The sequence below is a fragment of the Convolutriloba macropyga genome, chromosome 3 (genome assembly GCF_964194025.1).
Source record: "Convolutriloba macropyga chromosome 3, txConMacr16.3, whole genome shotgun sequence".
NCBI lineage: Eukaryota > Metazoa > Xenacoelomorpha > Acoela > Convolutidae > Convolutriloba > Convolutriloba macropyga.
This window is the reverse complement of record NC_134470.1, coordinates 29,214,227-29,228,523: the sequence shown is the minus strand read 5'-3', so window position 1 is coordinate 29,228,523 and position 14,297 is coordinate 29,214,227. Positions and strand designations below refer to the sequence as shown.

Genomic DNA, 14,297 nt, shown 5'->3' with positions numbered 1-14,297 from the left:
TTTGTTCTCTGCATAGCAGTTGGTGACATTTCAATGGCAAGGCAGCATTGGATATTAGTGGTCTTAAAAGTATAAAACGCTGAGCCCTCCAAATAAATTTAAAAACAAGATACATCAACAAGAAGTATAACGATTACTTGAGTTTAAGTTTCCGTTTTATTGGACTACTTCTAATTTGTTTGGCTGTGAAGTTGAGCATCGTTCTTGATATGACGTCATTGCTAACACGAGAAACAAGAACAGCATACACGAAGAGAATAGAATGGAATATTGCAAAGTTGGTGATATTCTTGACAAGTGACTTGTACACTGCGTATATCCACTGTGAATGAATGAAACCACGGGATAGAACAACATTGGCATGAATCAGCAAGAACACCAAGAACACTCTCTCGTTCCTGAAGCACAGACCCTTATGTTAACTACATTAGGTGACTTCGAATTACTGCAAACTAGGAATGCTGAATTTGCCAACGTTATTGCAGCCGAAGAGATACAATCTTAGGAAAACAATGTCTAAAAATTGTATTCTTGAACCCATAAACAGACTGTTAATAAATCAAGACAAAAACCTATCTTTTTTAAATTATGTTTTGAATTTTCTCTTCATTTTCCGCTACATGAGTTGAACATAATATGGGTTGAAATATTTTTTAAAATGCTTCCCAATTTTGCGTTCTTAAAATGTCGTATATTTCAGCTGAAAACTCTTTCATGAGACCTTGAACCGAACTAACTTACAACTAAAGGTTTTCGTAGAAATTAGCTTAAAAACAGTTTTAAACTACAAAAAAATTGATTCACTTCGAAATTAATTTCCTCGACAATTAGGAGCGGGAAACTAATTAGTCTGATATTTGCTCAACTATCGGCATCTTTGCTACTCTCTAGAAACAAAGTTCAAGCTTTTCTTAACACAACTAAAAATGAAGAATTTCATCAAAAAGTACGAAAAAGGCTATTTTACATTTGTCCATGGCAGAAACCCTCGAAATCAATTTTTGAACAGAGTGAATGACAGTCGTCAAATTTACGCTTACATTTGGGTGACAAGATGTTGGGAGATCAATTAACGAAACTCTCAGCTTTCTTATGTTTCAAATAACAAGGGAATGTTTCAAATACGGGAAATACCAAAAATTTCGTGCTCTCAAAATGCGTATTTTTGAAGTACCATTTTAAGTACCAACTTAAAAAAGCCGTCATCCAAATGCTGGGTTTGAAGCTTTTCAAAAAATTGAAAAGGTTATCATTTTTTCCTCAAATTTCAAAATTGAGGGTAAAATGCGGTACATTTACTAACAATATTTTTTCTCTTTCACAGCCCGATTGACCGTATTCATCCAGCATTTAAAAGGTTATTATCCAGCGTTTTAACTGTAAGATTTTCGTAGGTAATTTTTTCCTCAAATTTGAAGAACTACGAAATCACATTTTGAACGATGCCATTTAAATGTGATAAGTCGCTACTGTGATCACGGGGCTCACTCTTTCAAATGGACTTGTAAGCCATTTTGCGTGCTAAGGCACATCTTAAAATTAATCAACGAACTCAAGGTCAAATCAAGCAGTGAAGTTAGAACAGCATGACCAGCGAAATTTAAAGGTACATTAAATCGAACTCAATTTGATTTGCTCACTTGTCAACACACATACTTATTAGCAACTATTATTAGTATGTGATTAACATTTATGAAGTGAAACAAATTCAAAATCGAATGACCCCAGTGTCACCAAATCATCATCGCCACGTATTCTTGAGTTAAGAAATGGAATCTAATGAATACAAGGAGTGCGGGTCACCACAAAAAGAATCCAGAACCTCGTGTATTTTCAGAATCTGACGATATAGTTATCTCTATCATATCAACAGTTCAGAATTGCCATAAAAAGCATTAAATACAACCTGACAAACTACCAAAACTCAGTCGAATTTTAGTGGAAACTTAGTTACTTTGTCGAGTTAAACTGATATACAGAGCGTATTGAAGTAAAATTCTTTGAGCGGTAAATTGCCTGTAACTATATTGTTTCCGTAAATCATCTGTAATTTTAGAGTATTAACTTAACTGATTCGTTGAACTGAGGACCAAAGTTCTCAAGAGGAAAAATTGTTCAATAGTTTCAATATTGGTGTTATTGACTCCAATTAAGACTAGAAATAAGTTGATGTGAAAATTCAGAATCCACAAAGTGAAATTCATTAAAGTTCCCGCACTTGTGTCACTTGATTAATGAAGCTTTTTTTGTTGCGATTGAATTTTGTTTTTATAACTTGAGTTATTAAGCAAAACAAGCGAAATTTGAATGTCTCAATTTTAACAATTTTCTTACATTCTGAGCGAAACAAATAGCTTAACAGCAAAGTTGAACGATTAGTTATTCAGACTAATTGAGTGTCAAGTAATGCAACGGTAATCTGCAGCATAGCGGATAATATAGTTCACAGAAATAAACTGCAAAAACGTAATATCCGGACAGATTTGAAACCGCTGAAACGAACTGGGCGGTGTAAAGTTTTCCTGTCTTTGATAGTAGCGCAGGTGTTACATTGTGGGAAATTGCTAAGTGCCAGTAAAATTTACTAACACGTACAGCTGTCATTTCGTTTCATATCGAAATCCTATAGCTTGATCACAACAAAATTGGTCCCTCTAGCATATGTAATAAGCAAAATCAAAAAAATTATTAAAAAATACTCCAAGTGTGGATGCTTTAAATAAGTCACAATTCAAGTAAAAATGGCCCTCTGTCTTCTACTCTGATAACTGGTGGATTATTTAACATAAAAGTGCAATTTTTATACTTTGCCAAATACGATAGTTTTGTTATTTTAGAAAAAATGAGCATTTTCCCACTTTTTCATTGTGCGTTTATTTTGCGTACTGTGTAAATAAATCAGCGAGCTTGCCAAGAAGAAAAAATCATGGCGTTACCGACAGTTTTTGGCGGTTCACTATTACTTACTTCACACCAGATTCCACCCCTAAACCCGCCCTCTTGACCCTAACGCCATGATTTTTTCTTCTTGGCAAGCTCGCTGATTTATTTACACAGTACGCATAATAAACGCAGAAACGGCTTCCAAGATTTATTGGAAAAAATGGGCAAAAGCTTAAAACGATATAAACAGCACAGCTTCATGCGAAAGTAAGCTCGTGAAAAATTAGTGATAAAGCATGTGTAAGCGGACATGTCTTTATGCAACTGAATTTTGAGACGCAAATGGAACAGAAAACACCTAACACAGCAATTATCAATACAATTTTTGAAAATTCAATTTCTGTGGGGTGCAAACAGACAGATTTTTAATAATTCCCCCTTGTGGTGCCTGATACGGAGATTCAAAACTCACATCACACCGTCATATAAAAATTCGGGTCTTTCCCATTATAGCCCCCCCCCCCCCCCCCCCCCCCCCACCACCCATTATGGTATATTAACCATGATGGGGGGCTATGGGGGGGGGCTATAGGTTATCTGACCACTAAGCTGGGGCTATAATGAGAAAGACCCAAAAGTTCTGCAACCGTGACGCTCTACTCTCGTTAAAGATGGCTGGGATCTTTTCCGTTTGTGCCCCCCCCCCCCCCCCCCCCCCCCCCCCGTACGTTTTGCGCCCCCAGTTACAGAGCACCTGCCATTACATAGCAATTCATTATGTAAAAAATGGCACGTGCTTCTGGGGGCGCAAATAATATGCACCCACTAAGCTGGGGGGGGGGGGGGGCACAAACGGAAACGATCGCTTTCGTCATTTGAATAAACACAGTACCGGTCGGTTAAAGCGTTTGAGGTCTTTCTGCCTTAGAATTCAAAACAGCAGCTTTCAATGTGTTTATAATTTCATCTCAGAACCTCTATAATAAGTCTCTGTTAGTATAGTGGTGAGTATCCCAGACTGTCACTCTGGAGACCGGGGTTCGATTCCCCGACAGAGAGAATTTTTGTCACAATTAAAATTAAAATAGCTAAGAAACGAAAGATCTCCGTTTGTGCTTGTGTCACCCCAGCTGAGTGAGTGCCGATTATTTCCAACCTCCAGGCGCACGTGCCATATTTTATCACAGTGATTTACCATGTAATGCCAAGTTCTTTGTAACTGGGAGGAGCATAACGTACTGGAGAAACGATCCCATAAAAGAGACGAAAAGTTCGAACCGTTTAAAACGGCTTTCCCTTTTCAATTTTACAATATCACGCCATGTTTTTAACGGCAATGGCTGAACTTTTTATTAATCTACGAAAACAATAAGTACTGTAAACAGGATCTATTCTGACCCGAACCCCCTCCCAGCTTAGTGGAGAAAAATTCACACTTCTACGACTCATACAGGCACACTTTCAAAATTTCAACATAGGAGCGTTTCCATACAACTCATAAATTGAAACTGGGGTTCAGTAAAGTAACTTAAGGAACAGACGAACCCATTTTCAAACCATACTCAGGGAAAACCTGGAGATCCATTCTACAAAGTGAAAAACTTCACACAATTTTCCAGTCTTATTATCGTCATGAGGGTTACTTTTTATGACCCCAAAGAATACATTGGTGCATTTTGACACAAAAATAAAAAATCAAAACTTAAGTCAGCAACTAGTTTTTACAGGAACAAATACCAATTAATAGCAATAATTGCGTCCACTCATCAGAAAATGACCCCCTACCTATATTTCATAATTACAACTCTGATTTTAATGATCCTTCATTAATGCTGTTCTAATTTTGTGACAGATCTAAACTGTTAATTTGCGGCGACTAAAATGTCATGTGTCACAAGGTTCAAAAATATTGCAATGAGGGTCAAAAAACCCAGGAAGGGGGACAGAATAGAACCCAAATCCCCCCAAATCCCATTTACCTTGAGCGATCGAACTGATTATGATCAACCGGATCAGCCCACAGAGCTAAACAGAGACTGTACAAGGGGTAGAAATGAAGCAGCCAATTGCGCATTTCAGGCACTGTCAATTCCCAGTACACATTTGAAGTCACAACTTCCGTGTAGTAAACAAACAAACACCAGTAAATAGAAAGCGAGAACAAACAAGACGGCAAACATATACCTTGTAAAATATAGTTGCTAATTTTCGATATTCTTCGAAAGCTAGGGGTAAATTGACTGATAATTTTGAACACAAAGCACGTAATTATGGAATACACAGTCCAGAAATTAAGACTGAAAAGGAAATAAGGAATGTCAGATTTGAAGTGAGGTTTGATAACGAACACTTCGAGATAAACACAGTAAAAGAGTGGAATCAATAACAATGCAAACAGTGCCACCAGCATCATAAACCAAAGATTCGTATACAACAGGTATGAACCAACTTCTCGCAACGTGGAAGTCGCAAAAGCATTCAAATTCTGGAACAAAATTAGATTCTGTGAATAAAATCAATTCTGGGAAAAGTGTTTTATTTGTTTAATCACGGGGTAAATTAAAAGCAAAGATTAAATTTCGGGATTAAGCAAGAAATAGGAATTTCCTTCAAAACAATTCACACTTCATTTCTCTTATGATTAACAATTTGTTCAGATTTCCAATAACTTTCTTCATTTTCACATGTCATTAGCAGAGTTTTGATTTTGAATTAACTTGAAGCAGATCTGATAAAATACAAAATTAGCCAGCAAAGTATGTAAAGCTACAAAAGAGGAGACTGTCTCCATTCAAGTATTCTTAACTTTACAATTTGTTCACAACGGTCAAAGGCTGTTTCATCCATCCAATTCGTCTGAAATAGCGCACAAGAAGGGGAACACAAGTCGCAGTAATACTGAGCCTAACAAGAGCAAAGCATTTATGAATACTATACGCAACCACAAACGTCGAAGCTCCCCCCGCTAACTTAGCTTGGAGACCTTCGGATGCAAGTCCAACATAAGTCACCCAGGAAGCCAGGTCTAGACCATACGATACTAAGGAATAAGTAGCTCCAAGCCAAGCTAATGATATGGCAACATGGAAAGTAACAGCTGAGGATCCATACTGAGCTGACAACAGTTTAACTCGTTTCCCCACAGAGTTCACGAATTGCTCCTCAAATTTTTCTGACATTTGTTCAGAATACATTTCAGGGTTTCGAGACATCGGATGATTTTTTGAAAGAATAATTCTGCCATCAATACGAACTGTTGAGAAGAACGAGTCGCCGAGTTCCCGTTGAACAACTTTGATATGAGAAGAGTTTTTCTTCAACCAAGGATATGGAGTATGGCTACACATTGAACGCATGTATGAGATGCAAAATTGAGATTTTTCTGGGTGTGACAAAAACATACGCCTTGGGAGATACCCAAAAAGTACGTTCATGTTGCGCATTGTGGTCATGTACATCGAATAACACTACGTGTACGTCAAAATTCCTACATTAGAAAAATCTAAAAAGGAGTTAGTTCACTTTATACCAGAGAATTGAGCGCATTTGAAATATAAGCAGATAAGCGACAGTTTCAAGAAGAACTACCGGAAGAGTTTTTGATGCTTCAAGTCCGTTTTCATGCTTTAATTACAACACATTTTACCGCGACTGTTTTCAAATTAAACACAACGGTTGAAACATTGTTGCCATTTGTAATATAATGCTATATCTTTCCAGATCTTAGAAGCTTTAGAAAGCAACTTGAAAAAAATAAAGAATCTTAACAACCGCGTGTCGCTTGTTCATTTTCTTATAAATAAATAATAGAACTTTTGGCAATTTTGTAAAAACATTTACAAGAACTGCCACTAAATAAATTCAAAGCTGTAAGTAACACAACTTGAGTAAAGTGATGTGGTCCAGTTGTCATTACGAAGGCATTTGGTCGATGTATTCCAGAGCCCTCAGCAGTATAAGAGCGAGACAATAGCAAGACGCCGTTTTTCTCCGACGCTAACGCGTTTCAGGTAGGCTGAGGCTACCTGAAACGCGTTAGCTAACGCTAATTACAGATAGGCTGAGGGCCCCGCCTTGTGACTCAACTATGAGTATCACAAATTGACCTTTTAATGAAAACTTCAACAATTTTAATCATTCTTTGCTCTAAAAAAATTATTAAACTTTTCCAACGGTACTGCTTATGAAATCGCACGCGAATTTTCTCAAGCACATGGGACCAATCTAACTGCAATGTCTGTTAAGCTCTCGCTATTTTGCCTAAATCCCATTAACATTATTTAAGCACCATTTATATACCTAACAGTGCAGAAGAATGAAAAAAGTGAATTGATTTTTCTTCTAAACAAGTTTTGAATTGATTGATTTTACTCAAAGGGCAATTTATTCCATTCATTTGGCGCTTCAAAAGATAACGTTCATCTTCCGTATGTAGATGTGATTTGCCGGGTGGCAAATTTGTAACTATATTGCGTTTTCATAATCATGCAGTTGCAATGCAACAGTTCGGACAGGTAACAACTTTTTCGCATATTACAATATAGATTAGAACAAACCAAATTGATCGAAGGGACAAATTTAAGGTTACTATCAAATTGACAACCCATAAAACTTTCAGAGAACTGCTTTTTAGGGTGGATTTAAACTACAAGTTGGACCTTTGCCGAGTCTTCTGACAATCATAAACTGTGTTCAGTTTCAATTTTGCTCCAGTGAGAACTGATTATACACTCATTAAAGTTGGTTGAATTTACTTTGCTAAATCGAAGAAACCAATACGAAATAAAGAACGATATAATCAGCATAAAAATGATAGTTCAAATCCAGTTGTATAAACTTACTTTCTAAGAAAAAAGCAGATAAGAAAAAAACTGTCGGCAGAACCCTGATAGATGCGGAACTCGTCCACATTTTTGCTGCATTCGAAAAAAATCAAATGATGACAACTTTTTGAGAGCGGCCGGTCGATTAGTCAGTTAGAAGATCTAAAACAATTGATTGTATTCCATATCAATGATATCAAAAAGCAGATGACAGATCACGTCTCATGAAAATAACTAACTTAATGTCTGAAAAAAAAACAAGAAGATCATTTGTGACTCTGAGCAGAGCTGATTTAGCAAAATATATTCTATAGTCGCTTTGGTATTTACTCAAAAAATAATTAGAGTCTAGATAATGCGTCAGTTGTGCAAAAACAAATTATAGGCCGGTATTTTGATAGGACCTCTGAATCAAGGTTCTATTTTTTCAACAATGTCCCGACCATGCCTTTTTCAAGTCTTAGAAAATAACGAGATGCGAAAGCAAAATTAATAAAATTGGTGAAGAGGGACATCTTATGGATCATCTTGTAAATGACGAGACTGCCAAAGAATGGCGCGACCGCCGTGTCAAAGAATGACGCGATTGCCGTGTCACTTGAGCGATTAACATTTATGCTATCAACAAACGGCAGAGATTAAAAAACAAATATCAAACAACTCTACAAGTAGCTGTACAACCTAATTTCTTTTGGGGGCAAAGTTGGCATTTTTTACCGAACATTTTATTCATTAAATTAGCATTTAATGTAAAAAGCACACGCACACATGCCACACTGTGAATAATGCAGGGCTCCATTATTTGAGAACCTATCCTTCATACGGATGACTTTATCGAACTTACTCTTTTGATAAATGACTGTATAACTTCATGTAATCAACAACTATTGCAAAAAATCAAAAAAAGGAAATGTCTCTCGGTAGCCAAACCGATTTAGACAGCAAAAAGTAGGACGGCGGGGAAAAACAAAATATCAAAGAAGTGATGCCGATATCAGGCTCCATTGTGAACTATTTGTGAATAAACAAAATAGACCTACCTGAGCCTACGTTTTCAATAAATCCTGTGGTAGACATTTCAGCTGGCACTATCATTTCAACACTTGCCATCTTCTTGAACATGTACAATTTTTGACTATGGAAAAAATATTTCATGTTCAGAAAAATTTGGAAAAAAGTTGATACAAAATAACACTACAGTTATTATCAATCTCAATTCTATGTTTAGAGCAACTCAGCCTCTAAAACAGAGAGGTAGGCTGCATAGTAGTTCGAAACTTATCTTCAAGCCAATATATGTTATTGCCTGCTAGATGTTACCTTTTCTTTCGGGATTTCTGTTGTCTGCTTCATATGAAGTATATCAGACGGCCTATCAAATGAAGTGATGGCTCAATTTTCACGCCATAGCATACATCTTGCATTACCATCGCGAATGTATCTCTAATTTCATTGTGCTCCAATGAAAACTGATTCCACACTCATTAAAGTTGATTTAATTTGAAATAAAACACGGTATCATCAGAATAAAAAAGATAGTTCAAATCCACCTGTACAAATTTACCTTCAACAGGAAGATACAAAAAAGTTGTCGGCATAGGAAGCATAGCAAGTTGATACAAAATAACACAACTATTATCAATCTCAGCTAGACGTTTAGAACAACGCAGTATCTCAAAGGTGCGCTGCGTAGGAGTTCGAAAGGTGCGCTACACTACTAATGCAAAATAAAATCAACAAAAGGAAATGTCTCTCGGTAGCCAAACCGACTTGAACAGCACAGAGAAGGACGAGGCGTGACTAAACAAAATATCGAAGAAGCGATGCTGATATCAGGCTCCATTATGAACTATTTGTGAATTGACAAAACAGACTTACCTGAGCCTACAATTTCAATAAATGCTGTGGTAGACATTTCATCTGGTACTATCGTTTCAACACTTGCCACCCTCTTGAATATATACAATTTTTTCCTATGGAAACAAATTTCATGTTAACAAAAAAAATTTGAAAAGTTGATACAATATAACACTACAGTTAATAAAAAACTCAGTTCAATGTTTAGAACAACTCAGCTTCTAAAACAGAGAGGTAAGCTGCATAGTAGTTCAAAACTTATCTTCAAGCGAATGTATGTTATTGCCTGCAAGATGTTGCCTTTTCTTCCCGGGATTTTTGTTAGTTGCTTCATATTTAGTATATCAGACGGCCTACAAAACGAAGTGATACCTCAATTTCCACATCATGGCATATATCTTGCATTACCACCACGAACGTATCTCTAATTTCATTGTGCTCCAGTGAAAACTGATTCTACAATCATTAAAGTTGAATTATTTTGAAATAAAACACGGTATCATCAGTATAAAAAAGATAGTTCAAATCCAGCTGTACAAATTTACCTTCTATAGAAAGATACAAAAAAGTTGTCGGCATAGGAAGCATAGCAAGTTGATACAAAATAACACAACTATTATCAATCTCAGCTATACGTTAAGAACAACGCAGTCTCTCAGAGAGAAGGGTGCGCTGCGTAGGAGTTCGAAAGGTGCGCTACACTACTAATCCAAAATAAAATCAACAAAAGGAAATGTCTCTCGGTAGCCAAACCGACTTGAACGGCACAGAGGAGGAGGCGGGGCTAAACAAAATATCGAAGAAGCGATGCTGATATCAGGCTCCATTATCAACTATTTGTGAATTGACAAAACAGACTTACCTGAGCCTACATTTTCAATAAATGCTGTGGTAGACATGTCAGCTGGTCCAATCGTTTCAACACTTGCCACCCTCTTGAATATATACAATTTTTTCCTATGGAAACAAATTTCATGTTCAGAAAAATTTGAAAAGTTGATACAATATAACACTACAGTTAATAAAAATCTCACTTCTATGTTTAGAACAACTCAGCCTCTACAAAACAGAGCGGTACGCTGCATAGCAGTTCAAAACTTATCTTCAAGCGAATGTATGTTATTGCCTGCAAAATGTTGCCTTTTCTTCCCGGGATTTTTGTTAGTTGCTTCAGATTTAGTATATCAGACAGCCTACCAAACGAAGTGATGGCTCAATTTCGACGTCATAGCATACATCTTGCATTACGATCGCAAACGTATCTCGAATTTAATTGTGCTCCAGTGAAAACTGATTCTACGCTCAGTAAAGTTGATTTACTCTGAAATAAAGAACGGTATCATAAGTATAAAAATGACAGTTTAAATCCAGTTGTACAAATTTACCTTCCAAAGGCAGATATGAAAAAAGCTGTCGGCATATGAAGGATGACAGGTTGATACAAAATAACACTACAACTATTATCATCTCAATTATACGTTTAGAACAACGCAGCATCAGAGGGAAAGGTGCGCTGCATAGGAGTTCGAAACTATCTTCAAGCGAATGTATGTTATTGCCTCCGAGTAGAAGTCGCCTTTTCTTTTGGAGATTTTTGTCAGTTGCTTCATAGTCAGTATTCCAGACGGCCTATCAAATGAAGTGATAGCTCAATTTTGACGACGCATACATCTTGCATCACCATCGCGAACTTATCTCTAACTTCATTGTGCCTTATGCGGATATAAACCCCGTTGACAGGGGAGAGCAAGGGTTAGTCTGAACTTTTCCCTACAAGAGGTTTATTTTTTGTTAATGATTTTACAGAAAGCACAAAGTGTCACTGAATTCCCATTTTGTCAGCGTGAAACCGTAGCGTTTTAGTGGCATGCCAGTAAGCCAGTTCGAGGCTCCTTTTTCTGATGTCAATCTGACGCTGTGACAGGTAACGTTTATCTTGAGGTAACGTTTGATCTATCTCTTCTTTACGAATTTCTATCCTCTTACGTCGAGCGTTGCGATCATCTTGGGTGCTCATATCCTGTATGTTGTAGACACTCGTGACGTCTCCATTACTAAGAGTCTGGACAGCCGCGACCGACGCATCCTGTCGTATTCCATTGGCTATGGAATTTTTGAATACTTTTCTCTGCGTCTCAGAAAACGTTGAGCGTTAGTTGTCGGAGCGAGAAACGCAAGTTTTTACTGTACATCTCGTGTAGAATACGAGTACGCGTTTTGCGCCGATGTTTTTACAAATTTTCCAAGCTTTTGAAGCAGATTTGAAAACTTTTGGGATGTTGTCGCTAGGAAGGATTCACACTTTTCTTCACTGCCGTGGACTGATCCCAAAATACGGCTAACATCTACAATATCGACATCAGCTGCTCTGCACGGCTCAAAGATTTCCCTCATTTCGATGTCCTTGCCCATGGTTAATGAAACGAGATTACTCCTAATGCTTACTTCGACGAATCTCAGATTATCAACAAGGGATGATGTTACAAGGAAGGTCATTTTATTTTGAATGTTTTGTATGGCCGAGGAAGGTGTCGAGGTGGGGGGGGGGGATTTGATTGTTGTATCTATCCAATTCCGCACACGAGTTGATGTTATGTTATGGTTCTACGTATGGAGTGGCATATAACAGCAGTGCGTCAACATGGCATAAGCTAAACAAACTCTTAAAAGGCAGCAACAGCAGAACTAGACATACTTATAACTAAATTCATGTGCTTGTAAACATTTATTATTTGCATGTAATCCGTATTCTGTTAATGATAAACAGCTCAGTACTGTCTCGACATGTTAAGTCCATTTTGTTCTATTTGAGCTTTGATAAATTCATCACTCAGGTTCAAATGTTCGTTACTCAAAATAGATACCAGCAACTCGAGAATCTGAATTTGATGAATGTTAGCTGCATCAATTTCCTGGCGGACTACTTGGTGCATCAACTTCACTTCTTGCTGAAGTTTTGAATGCAGATTCACAGACTCGTCTTGAAACTTGACTGAATCCATCCGGCTTGATCTTAACTGTTAATATTAAGCCTTAAAATATCAAAATGCTCTTCAAAAACGTCAATAAGAAACGAGTCTTTCCCATTATGGCATCCCCTCTCACCCAGATTAGGGGACAGATAAACTATTCCCCACCCCAATCACGGTAAATATACCTTGATGGGGGCTAGAAATATATTGGGGCTATAATGGGAAAGACCCTAAGATAGGCTCCCTTCTTCGTTGTTGGACTATTGCAAAAAGCCGGCTAGTGCCAATTTACATCCATTTTTAGAGTTAACAAATAAGTTAACAGCATGAGAGAATTAAAAAAAATAAGTCATAACAATTGAATTATGAGAACCTTTTTTATATATTCAAAGCACGAACAACGAGACAAAGCACGAACAACGAGATTGTAAGACAGACGAACACTACATAAAACCGATGAAAACATTTGGCATAGAGTAGCAATTCTTTTTAAAATCGTATCGAAATCAGTCAACCCTCAAGAACCAATCGGGAGAAAAGCTAGAATCATGAGAACCTACAGCAATTTCTTTCACAAGCACTACAATGAACATAACTTATGCACCTGCCGAATACTCTGTTTTTGTAGCAACTGCAACCCGCATAACAGGTAAATTGTCCACTGAAGATACAAAAGGGGTCCTAACAAAACCCCCGGCATGAAGCCGCAAACCTGACCTATTACTACAACTACATATTTGGATGTTGCTCAAGACAACAACGCTTTACGAAAAAATATTTGCTCTTTGATAGAAAACAATTCAAAAAGAATGAATCAAAAGCTCGAAGAACTGTCGCATCGTCAATATAGACCGTTAAGAGAAAAACAACGATAGAGTCAAAACCTTAGGCGGAATAGAGCTACCAGTATTCGTCAAATAACTTCTATCTTACGGACCAAAACACCCAACAAAGGACAAATTTAATGAAACCCATTTTTTGGCAGACATAAACAACTTAGTGATTAGTATGGCATTTGTGGTGAACAGCTTTGTGAGGTAGAGGCATCCGCCAAATGGGAACCGAATTAAAGAAGAGACAAGCGGATACAGGAAATCAAGGGTGACAAAACTTCTTAAAGAGAATGAACTTTTAGCTGTACCTTTTGGTAAGGGTAATCAAATTTTCGTAATGAAGAAAACATGTCAATCGTAAATGAAGAAAATAATAGTTTGCCCTCAATTTTAGAGGATAGAAAACAACAACTGACACGCTAATCCTCAAAATACAAAGACATTAGCGGAACTTTTCTTGAAATGAAAAAAAGACTTTCATTATGGAAAAAATTGATCAAAAATTACAAACCACCGGCGCACAACAACCGCGACTGTAAAGTTTGGCAAAAGTTTACAAAGAAAACACGTCAATGCGCCCGGTTTTATCTATCCCAGTAACACCATTCTATACCACTACTAATTCTATTTTTTCATCGTTTTTAGAAGCAAGTTCAGAGCAGATTCCCTCAAATTCAAAACAACTCTTTGCAATTTTCTTCAATTCTTCTATCTCTTCCAATTCTTTCATGCAACATTTTCTTCATTTAAAAAAAACACTCACGTGCACATTCTAAAATGCCGAAAGTCTGCTGTCCCAGAAGTTAAAATGCCAGAAGTTGACTTCCGTTGATTTTCGTCATTTTAAAACCACCGCATTTCGTGTTTTAAGTATGGTTAAGTGGCTCTGCAGAAGTCACTTTGCAATTCTGACGCAATATCTTCAATTG

The 14,297-nt window shown here is 37.1% G+C and overlaps 1 protein-coding gene, 1 long non-coding RNA gene and 1 other non-coding gene across 3 annotated transcripts in view; 1 reads left to right on the top strand and 2 right to left on the bottom strand.

Moving 5' to 3' along the window:
- LOC142336140 (uncharacterized) overlaps window positions 1-14,297 on the bottom strand; it is a 483,861-nt gene that overhangs the window by 174,314 nt on the left and 295,250 nt on the right. The gene's annotated exons all lie outside the window — the stretch shown is intronic.
- LOC142336980 (uncharacterized) lies at window positions 81-5,693 on the bottom strand. Its single transcript, XR_012758921.1, has 2 exons — window positions 4,863-5,693; window positions 81-398 (listed from the first exon to the last, which is right to left on the bottom strand). It is a non-coding gene; the product is annotated as an uncharacterized LOC142336980 (long non-coding RNA).
- Window positions 3,871-3,942, top strand: Trnad-guc (transfer RNA aspartic acid (anticodon GUC)). The gene has a single exon. It is a non-coding gene; the product is annotated as a tRNA-Asp (tRNA).